This window comes from Melanerpes formicivorus, unplaced genomic scaffold, assembly GCF_026170545.1.
Source record: "Melanerpes formicivorus ecotype bairdi unplaced genomic scaffold, bMelFor1.0.p_v2 SCAF_368, whole genome shotgun sequence".
In the NCBI taxonomy this organism is placed as follows: Eukaryota; Metazoa; Chordata; class Aves; order Piciformes; family Picidae; genus Melanerpes; species Melanerpes formicivorus.
The window spans coordinates 130,001-140,000 of record NW_027142720.1 but is presented as its reverse complement, the minus strand read 5'-3'; positions in this window follow the sequence as shown (position 1 = coordinate 140,000).

The following is a 10,000-nucleotide window of genomic DNA, read 5'->3' as shown; positions in this document are numbered from 1 at the left end:
GAGGAGGTAGACGTGCTCTCCCTGGCGAGGGGGGGACTTAGTGCACTGAGCCGTGCGGCGGCAGGTAGACGTGCTCTCCTTCCCGAGGAGGTAGACGTGCTCTCCTTCCCAGGAGGTAGACGTGCTCTCCTTCCCGAGGAGGTAGACGTGCTCTCCTTCCCAGGAGGTAGACGTGCTCTCCTTCCCGAGGAGGTAGACGTGCTCTCCTTCCCGAGGAGGTAGACGTGCTCTCCTTCCCAGGAGGTAGACGTGCTCTCCTTCCCAGGTGGTAGACGTGCTCTCCCTCGGTGAGTAGACGTGCTCTCCCTGAGCTGGCAGGTAGACGTGCTCTCCATGGCGAGGGGGGACTTAGTGCACTGAGCCGTGCGGCAGGAGGTAGACGTGCTCCCCGCGGCCGGGCGGGCACTTAGCGCGCGGAGGCTGGAACCGCGGGGTAGACGTGGTCCCCGGGACGAGGGCCGCCTGGTATCGCCCGCCCGGCCCCCAACCCCCCCCCCCCGCGGCGGCGTAAATGAAGAGAGGCAGTCGGCATGAAACCTTCTTTTATTAAGTGTTGTTTTCATCGAGCGTCTTTCATTAAAGGTTGTGTTCTGAAGCAGTCTTTTCTTCAACAGCGCTGTTCTCCGGGGAGAAGGTCTGCCGGCATCTCTAGAAATCTCCCCCCGCCCCTGACCGCCTCCCCCCCCGCCCCCGTTGCCGGTTTGCGCGGCGCCCCCCCCTCCCGACGTTGCCTCTTGCCGCTACCCCCCGCCCCCCCCCCGCTGCCGGTTTGCGCGGAGCCCCCCCTCCCGACGTTGCCTCTTGCCGCTACCCCCCGCCCCCCCCCCGCTGCCGGTTTGCGCGGAGCTCCCCCTTCCCGCCGTTGCCTCTTGCCGCTACCCCCGCCCCCCCCCCGCTGCCGGTTTGCGCGGAGCCCCCCCTCCCGACGTTGCCTCTTGCCGCTACCCCCGCCCCCCCCCCGCTGCCGGTTTGCGCGGAGCCCCCCCTTCCCGCCGTTGCCTCTTGCCGCTACCCCCCGCCCCCCCCCCGCTGCCGGTTTGCGCGGAGCCCCCCCTTCCCGCCGTTGCCTCTTGCCGCTACCCCCGCCCCCCCCCCGCTGCCGGTTTGCGCGGAGGCCCCCCTTCCCGCCGTTGCCTCTTGCCGTTACCCCCGCCCCCCCCCCGCTGCCGGTTTGCGCGGAGCGCCCCCGCCTGCCGTTGCCTCTCGCCGCGGCCACCACCGCCCCCTCCACACCCCCGGGCCCCCGTTACCGGTTTGCGCGGAGCCCCCCCTCCCGACGTTGCCTCTTGCCGCTGCTGCCACCCCCAGCTCCCCACACCCCCCGGCTCCCGTTAGCGGTTTGCGCGGAGCCCCCCCTTCCCGCCGTTGCCTCTTGCCGCTACCCCCGCCCCCCCCCCCCCCGCTGCCGGTTTGCGCGGAGCCCCCCCGCCTGCCGTTGCCTCTTGCCGCGGCCGCCACCGCCCCCCCCCACACCCCCCGGCCCCCGTTACCGGTTTGCGCGGAGCCCCCCCTCCCGACGTTGCCTCTTGCCGCTGCTGCCACCCCCAGCTCCCCACACCCCCCGGCTCCCGTTAGCGGTTTGCGCGGAGCCCCCCCTTCCCCCCTTCGCGGGCTGCCGCTTCCCTCCCGGGCTGCCCGGCTGCTCTCTAACCCCTGCGACCGAGGCGGCGCTGTTAGGGCGGCCGTGCCGGTGCCCCTTGCCGCAGCTAGCCTCTCGCCGCTGCCCCTCCCGTCCGTCGTCCCCCGTCCCCAAAAACTTGCTGCTCTCCACGCTGGAGCCTGCACGGGGGAGGTTGCGCTCCGCTCCTCCGGCCCTAAAGCCGCCCTCGCCCGCCCCCCCGGCTTGCCGCTTGGCTCGGCTGCCCGCCCCGCCCGCTAATCCCCCCAACGCCCCCACCCCAAAAACACCCCAGCCCTACCGCATGCCGCTCCCCCTCTCCCCGCTCTCGCTGACCGCTGCCACCCCCCCCCCACCCCTCCCCCCCGAAACAAACCCCCCAGCCCTACCGCATGCCGCTCCCCCTCTCTCCCTAGCCTGCCCCCCCCCGCCGTCGCTTGCTGCCGCCGCCGCCGCCGCCGCCGCCGCCGCCGCCGGGACCCGCCTCGGTCTGGTGGCGCGCGCTCGGAGATCCCCGGCTACCCGTCCGTCCGTCCCTCCCTCCCGCCCCGCCCCGGGGGAGGGCCCGGGGCAGCGCGGGCAGGCGGGGAGCAAAAAAAGGCGCGGGCGCCAAAAAACGTCGGGGTCCCGGGGTGGCGGAGGGGGGCGGCGGCGGGGGGCGGCGGCGGGTACACGGCGCCGGGTCCAGGGCGCCGGGTCCAGCCCGTCCCGGGGCGGGGACAGGTGGTGTCGTCCGTCCCCGCCCCCGTAACCTGCTCTGAAGCATCCGCTTCCCGCCGCGGTTCGCCCTCCACCCCCCCGCCGCACACGCAGCTGCCGCTTCCCGCCGCCTCTGCCCCCCGCCCCGGGATCAACCACCCGCCGGGTCCAGCCGGTCCCGGTCCCGGGAACCTGCTCCCGGGGCCAGCCGGAGCCACGCCCCCTCCTCTGACGCTTCCAGCTGCCGCCTCCCCTCCCACCCCCCAAACTCACACTGGCCCTCGCCGGCCCGCCCACCCGCCTACCTGCTTGCCCGCCGCCGCTGGGTGGCGTGCCGGACACTCTCGCACACAGGTACACAGACAGGGACACAGGGACACAGGCACTCAGGCACACAGGGACACAGGGACACAGGGACACAAGGACACAGGGACACAGGCACTCAGGCACTCAGGCACTCAGGGACACAGGGACACAGGGACACAGGCACTCAGGCACTCAGGGACACAGGGACACAGGGACACAAGGACACAGGGACACAGGCACTCAGGCACTCAGGCACTCAGGGACACAGGGACACAGGGACACAGGGACACAGGGACACAGGGACACAGGCACTCAGGCACACAGGGACACAGGTGGCGGGCCGGAGGCCTCTCCCCACTGTGTGGCAGGGGTCCAAGAGCCACCCCAGCCCAACCCAGAGGGTCTTTTGCACCTCTCTAGAGGCCACCCAGAGACCCCAGGCCGCAGCAGAAGCCTCCCCCGCATGCTCTGCAGGCTTCCGACCCACCCCAGGCCGCACCAGAAGCCTCCCCCGCACGCTCTGCAGGCTTCCGACCCACCCCAGGCCACAGCAGAAGCCTCTCCCGCACGCTCTGCAGGCTTCTCAGCCACCCCAGGCCGCACCAGAAGCCTCTCCCGCACGCTCTGCAGGCTTCTCAGCCACCCCAGGCCGCACCAGAAGCCTCTCCCGCACGCTCTGCAGGCTTCTCAGCCACCCCAGGCCGCAGCAGAAGCCTCTCCCGCACGCTCTGCAGGCTTCTCAGCCACCCCAGGCCGCAGCAGAAGCCTCTCCCGCACGCTCTGCAGGCTTCTCAGCCACCCCAGGCCGCAGCAGAAGCCTCTCCCGCACGCTCTGCAGGCTTCTCAGCCACCCCAGGCCGCACCAGAAGCCTCTCCCGCACGCTCTGCAGGCTTCTCAGCCACCCCAGGCCGCAGCAGAAGCCTCTCCCGCACGCTCTGCAGGCTTCCGACCCACCCCAGGCCGCAGCAGAAGCCTCTCCCGCACGCTCTGCAGGCTTCCGACCCACCCCAGGCCGCAGCAGAAGCCTCTCCCGCACGCTCTGCAGGCTTCCGTCCCACCCCAGGCCGCACCAGAAGCCTCCCCCGCACGCTCTGCAGGCTTCTCAGCCACCCCAGGCCGCACCAGAAGCCTCCCCCCGCACGCTCTGCAGGCTTCTCAGCCACCCCAGGCCGCACCAGAAGCCTCCCCCGCACGCTCTGCAGGCTTCTCAGCCACCCCAGGCCGCACCAGAAGCCTCCCCCGCACGCTCTGCAGGCTTCTCAGCCACCCCAGGCCCCAACAGAAGCCTCTCCCGCACGCTCTGCAGGCTTCCGACCCACCCCAGGCCCCAACAGAAGCCTCTCCCGCACGCTCTGCAGGCTTCTCAGCCACCCCAGGCCGCAGCAGAAGCCTCTCCCGCACGCTCTGCAGGCTTCTCAGCCACCCCAGGCCGCAGCAGAAGCCTCCCCCGCATGCTCTGCAGGCTTCCGACCCACCCCAGGCCGCAACAGAAGCCTCCCCCGCACGCTCTGTAGGCTTCTGACCCACCCCAGGCCCCAACAGAAGCCTCCCCCGCACGCTCTGCAGGCTTCTCAGCCACCCCAGGCCGCAGCAGAAGCCTCTCCCGCACGCTCTGCAGGCTTCTCAGCCACCCCAGGCCGCACCAGAAGCCTCTCCCGCACGCTCTGCAGGCTTCCGACCCACCCCAGGCCGCACCAGAAGCCTCCCCCGCACGCTCTGCAGGCTTCTCCGCCACCACAGGCCGCACCAGAGGATCTTTTGCACCTCTCTGGACGCCACCCAGAGACTCCAGGCCGCACCAGAGGCCCCCCCCCCCCAACCATTTACAGGCTGCAGTGCCAGCCTAGGCCCCGCTGGCAGCCTCCCTTGTCTGCTTTGGAAGGCCTCCCATCCACTCCAGACCTGCCTGGAGGCCTCCCTCGACTGCTCCCGGGGCCCTCGAAGCCACCCTAGGCCTTTCTGGAGGACCTGCTCGACCGCTCGGGCGGCTTCTGACGCACCCTCGGCCATCCGGCGCCCAGCAGCTCCCAGGGCCAGGCACCGGCCTCCCCCTCCGGCCGCCCCTGGGGCCGGGGGTGGCTCGGACTCGGCGCCCCCAACGTGTCGTCCCGTCCCCCCCCCGCCCCGCACCGCCGAACATTCGCTGCAGCCGAGGGCTTGCCGCTCGACGCCTACCCCACCCGCCCAGCCCCCCGCTGCGGCCCGGCGCTGCCCCGGCCGCTGCGCCCCGCCTCTCATCGCTCCCCCCACCCGGCAACCGGCCGCCGGGCACGGCAAGTCCCAGGGCAGGGAACAGGTGCTGCCGGGACCCCGTGCTGGCTGCCGGCTTCCCGGGGCTGCCCCGGGCACGGACAGGTCGCCCCCCCGCCCCGGCGAATGTTCACCGAACCGGCTGCCGGCTGCCTTCGAGCACCCCCCGCCCCCCGCCACTATCGTCCCCCCCCGCCCCCCCCTCCGCCTCCGCTGCCGCTTCTCCCCGCACCGCCTCCACTGCCTCCCCCCGCCGCCGGCGAACGAGTCGCCGGATCCGTAGGGTGCCGGGAGCCCGAACGGCGAGCGGCTCCGGCTGCTGCCGGGGCCGCGGGGCTTCGAGCCGCTCCGGCCGCGGCCGGGACCCCGTGCCGGAAGCCGGCATCCCGGGACGGCCCCGGGACGGCCCCGGTCGCCGGCCGGGTGACGTTCAGCGAAGCGGCTGCCGCCAGTCTTTGGGCCTCCCCCGTGCCGGGGCCGCGGGGCTTCGAGCCGGTCCGGCCGCGGCCGGGATCCCGGGCCGGACGATGGCTTCCCGGGCCGGTCCCGGTCGCCTCCCGGGTGACGTTCACCGAAGCGGCTGCCAGCTGTCTTCGAGCCCCCCCCCCCCCTCCGCCTCCGCTGCCGCTTCTCCCCGCACCCCCTCCACTGCCTCCCCCCGCCGCCGGCGAACGAGTCGCCGGATCTGTAGGGTGCCGGGAGCCCGAACGGCGAGCGGCTCCGGCTGCTGCCGGGGCCGCGGGGATTCGAGCCGCTCCGGCCGCGGCCGGGACCCCGTGCCGGAAGCCGGCATCCCCGGACAGCCCCGGGACGGCCCCGGTCGCCGGCCGGGTGACGTTCACCGAAGCGGCTGCCGGCTGTCTTCGAGCCCCCCCCCCCCTCCGCCTCCGCTGCCGCTTCTGCCCGCACCCCCTCCACTGCCTCCCCCCGCCGCCGGCGAACGAGTCGGCGGATCCGTAGGGTGCCGGGAGCCCGAACGGCGAGCGGCTCCGGCTGCTGCCGGGACCGCGGGGCTTCGAGCCGCTCCGGCCGCGGCCGGGACCCCGTGCCGGAAGCCGGCATCCCGGGACGGCCCCGGGACGGCCCCGGTCGCCGGCCGGGTGACGTTCAGCGAAGCGGCTGCCGCCAGTCTTTGGGCCTCCCCCGTGCCGGGGCCGCGGGGCTTCGAGCCGGTCCGGCCGCGGCCGGGATCCGGGGCCGGACGATGGCTTCCCGGGCCGGTCCCGGTCGCCTCCCGGGTGACGTTCACCGAAGCGGCTGACGGCTGTCTCCGAGCCCCCCCCCCCCCCCTCCGCCTCCGCTGCCGCTTCTGCCCGCACCCCCTCCACTGCCTCCCCCCGCCGCCCGCGAACGAGTCGCCGGATCTGTAGGGTGCCGGGAGCCCGAACGGCGAGCGGCTCCGGCTGCTGCCGGGACCGCGGGGATTCGAGCCGCTCCGGCCGCGGCCGGGACCCCGTGCCGGAAGCCGGCATCCCCGGACAGCCCCGGGACGGCCCCGGTCGCCGGCCGGGTGACGTTCACCGAAGCGGCTGCCGGCTGTCTTCGAGCCCCCCCCCCCTCCGCCTCCGCTGCCGCTTCTGCCCGCACCCCCTCCACTGCCTCCCCCCGCCGCCGGCGAACGAGTCGCCGGATCCGTAGGGTGCCGGGGAGCCCGAACGGCGAGCGGCTCCGGCTGCTGCCGGGACCGCGGGGATTCGAGCCGCTCCGGCCGCGGCCGGGACCCCGTGGCGGAAGCCAGCATCCCGGGACGGCCCCGGGACGGCCCCGATCGCCTCCTGGGTGACGTTCACCGAAGCGGCTGCCGGCTGTCTTCGAGCCCCCCCCCCCCTCCGCCTCCGCTGCCGCTTCTCCCCGCACCCCCTCCACTGCCTCCCCCCGCCGCCGGCGAACGAGTCGGCGGATCCATACCGTCCCGAGAGCCCGAGGCGGCGGCACCCAGTGCGGGTCCGGCCGAGGCCGGGACCCCGTGCCTGTCGCAGGCTTCCCGGGACGGCCCCGGAACGGCCGCGGTCGCCGGCCGGGTGACGTTCTCCGAAGCGGCTGCCGGCTGTCTTCGAGCCCCCCCCCCCCTCCGCCTCCGCTGCCGCTTCTGCCCGCACCTCCTTCACTGCCTCCCCCCGCCGCCCGCGAACGAGTCGGCGGATCCGTAGGGTGCCGGGAGCCCGAACGGCGAGCGGCTCCGGCTGCTGCCGGGACCGCGGGGATTCGAGCCGCTCCGGCCGCGGCCGGGACCCCGTGCCGGAAGCCGGCATCCCGGGACAGCCCCGGGACGGCCCCGGTCGCCGGCCGGGTGACGTTCAGCGAAGCGGCTGCCGCCAGTCTTTGGGCCTCCCCCGTGCCGGGGCCGCGGGGCTTCGAGTCGGTCCGGCCGCGGCTGGGACCCCCGTGCCTGTCGCAGGCTTCCCGGGACGGCCCCGGAACGGCCGCGGTCGCCGGCCGGGTGACGTTCACCGAGGCGACTGCCGGCTGTCTTCGAGCCCCCACCCCTGCCGTGGCCGCGGGGATTCGCCCCGGTCCGGCAGCTGACGGTTCCCTGTGTCGGACGCCGGCTTCCCGGGACTGCCCCGGGACAGCCCCGGTCGCCTCCCGGGTGACGTTCACCGAAGCTGCTGCCGCCTGTCTTTGTCCCCCCCCCCCGTGCTCTCCCTCAGGCGGGAGGTAGACGTGCTCTCCCTGGGCGAGTAGACGTGCTCTCCCTGGGCGAGTAGACGTGCTCTCCCTCGGCGAGTAGACGTGCTCTCCCTCGGCGAGTAGACGTGCTCTCCCTCGGCGAGTAGACGTGCTCTCCCTCGGCGAGTAGACGTGCTCTCCCTGGGCGAGTAGACGTGCTCTCCCTCGGCGAGTAGACGTGCTCTCCCTCGGCGAGTAGACGTGCTCTCCCTGGGCGAGTAGACGTGCTCTCCCTGGGCGAGTAGACGTGCTCTCCCTGGGCGAGTAGACGTGCTCTCCCTGGGCGAGTAGACGTGCTCTCCCTGGGCGAGTAGACGTGCTCTCCCTGGGCGAGTAGACGTGCTCTCCCTGGGCGAGTAGACGTGCTCTCCCTCGGCGAGTAGACGTGCTCTCCCTCGGCGAGTAGACGTGCTCTCCCTCGGCGAGTAGACGTGCTCTCCCTGGGCGAGTAGACGTGCTCTCCCTGGGCGAGTAGACGTGCTCTCCCTCGGCGAGTAGACGTGCTCTCCGCGGAGATCGCGCTTGTCGCCAAGGGGTCGCTGTTGCGCTCTGCCTCCGCCTACGTCATCGTACAAGCCGGCGTGATTTCTGCGACCTGCCGCTGGGCGGAGGTCGGCTGGTTGTGCGCTCGCGGAGCTGACGGCCCTCCAGTTCCGTATATGAGGGAACAAGCGACGCCGAGCACTCCCAGGGCAGCGCTGCTGAGCGGCTGCTCCAAGCCACCCGCCAGGCGGCTGGGCAGGGGTCCGTCTGGCTTCTCGGTGGCTTTCGCCCGGGTCAGAGAGGGGACCCGCGGGGCCGAACAAAGGCGCGGCGGTTTGGAGCGGCCGCTGGCGCACCCTCAGCGGTGTTGGATGGGTTTCGCTCGTCCGTGAGCCGGAGCCCAGCCCGGGCTCGGCAACGAAAGCGGGGAAAAGAAAAAAAGTTGACGAGTGGCTGGCGCCGGCCACTGCCGAAGTGTGGAACCCCCGAAGCGACGTTTGCCCGGTGGGGCACGGGGGCAGAGAAAGCCGGGGAGACGTGGTGCCGGCGTCGGTCCCACCAAGAATGGAAAGCAAGCCCGTCCAGGCACGGCGAGAGAGAGCCCGGTAAGGGGCAGAGAGAGTTCCCAGCACTGGACCCTCTTCACGGGGGTTCCCCCCCATGACCAAAGCCGCAGCCCGCGGGGGCACGGCATCGAAGGGAAAAGCCAGCGGCGGTGACTGGCCACTCGTATGCTATGGAGCCCGGCATGGGGGGAGGAGGGCAAGCCGGTGCCCCAGCACGGCTTCCTCCTGGCTCCAGAGGGGCGCCCCGTGATGGAGATGTAACTCGGTGCAGCTTGAGGGAAAATGCAAGCCCACATTTCGGGGAGGCAGAGGTGCCCTGTGAGCCGGTGCGGCCCGGTGCAGCTTGCCCCCCCCCCCCATCTCTGGAGGGCGCCCCGTTTGCTCCTCCGGCGTGTTGCCCGCACGCCGAGCCCCGTGCCTGCTGGCTGCTCCCGAGGGCGGTGGCGGGTGCGCGTGGCTGTGTCTGTCCCAGAAGAGCGAGGCCGTGGGGCCTCCGCTGGCTTCCTTTCCTTCTGTCCTTGTTGATCGATGAGGCCTTTCGGGTCGCGTCGGAAAGGGCCCCCGGCCGGCAGGGCAAGGGCGGTCTTCCTTTCCACTTCGCTTCCCGTCGCGTGTGAGGTGTCGTCCTCGTTCCCCCAGCCCCGAGCGGCTCGAGCGGGGGGGAGCCGTGGCGTTAGCGGCCCGGCGCGTGCCTTGCCGCATCCTCCCCTTTCCACCTCCCCCCCGGCGCTGGGGCAGGGTTCGGGGACCGGTCTACCGCAACCGGCTTTGTGACTGCTGCGTGGCCCCGTGAGTTTTCAGGTGTCCTAAAACGCGTGAGGCGCCGGTGTCGTCCTCGGTTCCGGGTACCCGCGGGTGCCGGCCGCGAGCAGCTGCGTGTGGCGGGGGTTGGCCGAGCCGAGAGCGAGGCGGCGGCGTCGCGAAAGTTAAAAGGGGCTAAAAGCGGCGCCGCGCGTGAGGCCTCACCTGCCCGGGTGGGGTCCCCGAGGGTTCCTCCCTAAATGAAACCTCTAGCCTGAGAGGGGCGGCTTTGTGGCCCGTACCCCCGCCCGCTGCCGAGCGAGCCGCCCCGGCTCTAAGGTCCTGGCGTGCCGGGGGCGCGCCCCGCTTCCGCGGGTCGCTGTCTCCTCTAGCACGTCCCGGTGCTCCCGTGGCAAGGCGGGGAGAGAGACGAGGGCCTTCTCCCCGCCGGGCGTGTCGGTATCGCTCGCTTCCGCTGCTGCTGCCTGAATCGTGCCCGGGATCTGGCAGCCAGGGGCCGGCCTCGGGGGCGGGGGAGCCCCAGCCGGCCTCTGTGGCCGCGTGGAGTCGGGAAGCGTGTGCTTGCGTGCGCACGCGAGGGAACTAGCCGCGTCAGCGGGTTGCCGGGCCGCCTCGTCCGCGGCCTTCGCGGGAGGAGCCCGGCCC